We start from the raw sequence: 2,554 nt of genomic DNA on the forward strand, positions 1-2,554 counted from the left end.
AGCAATTTTATGTAGCCTATATGACAGACTTGTGCTGCACATGCTACACTTAACTGTATTTTCCTTTTTTTTAAAGTGATTCTAATCATATTTCAAGCAATTCAAAACCATCATGGTGAACAGTGCGCATCTATAGTGTCTGAGCTGAAGGAAATAATCCCTTATTTATCGTCTTTAATATATCGTCCATATTTTCTTATCAGGCCAATAACATTAAAAATGAACATATCCACCACCATATCGGTATCGGCATATATATCGCATATAATTTTGAGTGCATTAACAGATGTTTTTGCTCATTTTGAACTCTCTCTTGATCTTCTAGGATCTATGTCTGTATGTCGGCTACACATCCTCAGTCTGCTGCACCGCGTCAGTTTTAACACTCGCCGCTATTGCCCTGGACCGTTACTTCTCCATCGTGGACTGCCTGCGGTACGGTTCCCGCTGCACGATATGGAGAACCGGTTCCGTGGTGATATGGATTTGGCTGCAAGCTATGTTGACCAGCTGTCCTCCTCTCCTCGGCTGGAGCAACATCAGTTTCGTGGCTCCCATGTACAGCTGTGCTGTGAACTGGGCCAAAAGCCCAAGCTACACGGTCATTATGGCCTCCTTATCTTTTCTTTTACCGGCTATAGTCATCCTGTTCTGCTATGTGAAGATTGTCCGCGTGGCACGATACCATGCTAGGAGGATCCACAGTTTGGAAGAACATCTCCAGCGTAACAGAGCCACATCTGTCTTGAATCTCCAACACTCATTCATGGACACCTACACACCATCCAGGCTGATTTACTACGTGAGTGGGAGGTTTGTGACGGATCAGTTGGATGTTCCTGATGAAGTTGCTCCAGATGCACCATCTGAGATGTCTTCCAAGTCAACTGGTGGACGTCTGCACTCTTTCATGGCTCAAATCCATACCAGTAGCCCTCAACATCCCAGTCAACCTCAGCATCATGGAGTTCTGAGGTTATTTCTGGTCATCGCTGCTTTTTTTCTTATGCTGGACGCCCTACATCAGCGTAGCTCTGGTGCAGGCCACCGAAACCGCCCTGTCCCGGCCCAGGAGCGTTGTTCCCCCGTCTGCTGTCACTTTCTCCTATTGGCTGGTGCTGTTTAATTCAGATATCAACCCGTTGCTGTATGCGCTCCTCAGCAAGCGCTTCCAAGGTGCCTTCCAGAGTTTGAGATGGAAGATCCAGGCCAGGTTGGGATGCGTTGTGGAGAAAGTAGGAGCTGAGAGATCTACAGGTGGAGGTGAGAGTGACCCCACTAACAGATCGACCCACACTTCCACGGCGCACTCCAGAAACGACGGGGAGTCGACGTACTCTTCCGTTTTTGCTCTCAGCTCTCAGTTTCCCAACAGCCTCAGGGAGCAATTGAATAATGTTCTTCCGCTGGCCACTTGTTCTCGTCCTGTTTGTCATGAATGTGGTGGACGGGGTTCGAGGGCGGTGGACCACCTGCAGGTTCCCTCCAAACAGCGTGAGCGGAACAGACTCCCTTATTCTGCTGCTACTAAAAAGAAACAAGCCACATTCTTTTATGGACAGATCACAGTTAGAGTGGAACATATTTGCTGAGTGCATCACATACAGTCCTGCATAATGGAAACAAAGATGAATGTTATTTGTATTTTGTGGGTGGATGATTATTTCAATGGAATGTTATGGGTTCAATAAAATGTAAGTTCTATGAGGCATTAAAAAGATTAAATAATAATATTGCCATAATGAGGTTGTAAAGAAAATGTAAAGTTTTACAAAGACAACTGAAAAAAAAAAAAAGAAAGAAAAAAACCCATTGATTATTTATTGTGAAAATGTAGCTTTGCCACCACAGGAATAAATTACATTTTAAATATATATTAATATTTAAGAATAATGTGTTTTTAATCAAATAAATGCAGCCTTGGTGAGCATAAGAGACTTATTAAAAAAATCTTAATTGTTCCAAACATTTGACTGCTATTGTATATATTTATATAATGGATTATTTGTAAAATATATATTTTTCAATATTTAAAGCAAAGGTTTTTATTTATTATTTATTTATTTGCTTATGGTTGTAACACGGGCCAGTGTTTTAGAGGGCTTTAAAGCAGAAAAAGTGAAGGTCATATTTTTTTGTTAAAGCACTTACATTAATTATTCAGTACAAAACTGTTTTTATTTGAGCTTTTAACTGGTCTAAATCTTCCCTTTGTTTAGGTGGACCTATTTTGTATGTGGATGAACTCGAGGTCATGCGTTGCTGACATGATTTCTGTAGGTTGTGGCTTGTCATGTGAAAGTTACTGGGGTTTACCAGCGTTACGTGTTTGTGACATTTAAGTGAACAAATGAAATACCATTTTTACACAAACAAGGTCAGTAAACAGTTTTGTTATATTAGTCTCACGCTAACTTTCTTTTAATAAACCATTTTAATGTTTACTGCCTGGTCTGTGTTCTTCCTTATAGGTGCTTTATAATAACTGCATTTTTTATTTATACTGCCAGTTATGTTGATGACTTTTATTTTCCTCTCAATTTCACCATTACCA

At 40.7% G+C, this 2,554-nt stretch overlaps 1 pseudogene across 1 annotated transcript in view; it reads left to right on the forward strand.

Annotated features, from left to right (window-relative positions):
• Positions 1-2,554, forward strand: part of LOC309486868 (5-hydroxytryptamine receptor 1D-like) — a 5,689-nt pseudogene extending 3,135 nt beyond the window's left edge. The window contains exon 2 of the transcript in view: positions 326-2,554. The product of the transcript in view is annotated as a 5-hydroxytryptamine receptor 1D-like (transcript). The remainder of the gene's footprint in view (positions 1-325) is intronic.

This window comes from Leuciscus leuciscus, assembly GCF_965113295.1.
Source record: "Leuciscus leuciscus genome assembly, chromosome: 22".
Lineage (NCBI taxonomy): Eukaryota > Metazoa > Chordata > Actinopteri > Cypriniformes > Leuciscidae > Leuciscus > Leuciscus leuciscus.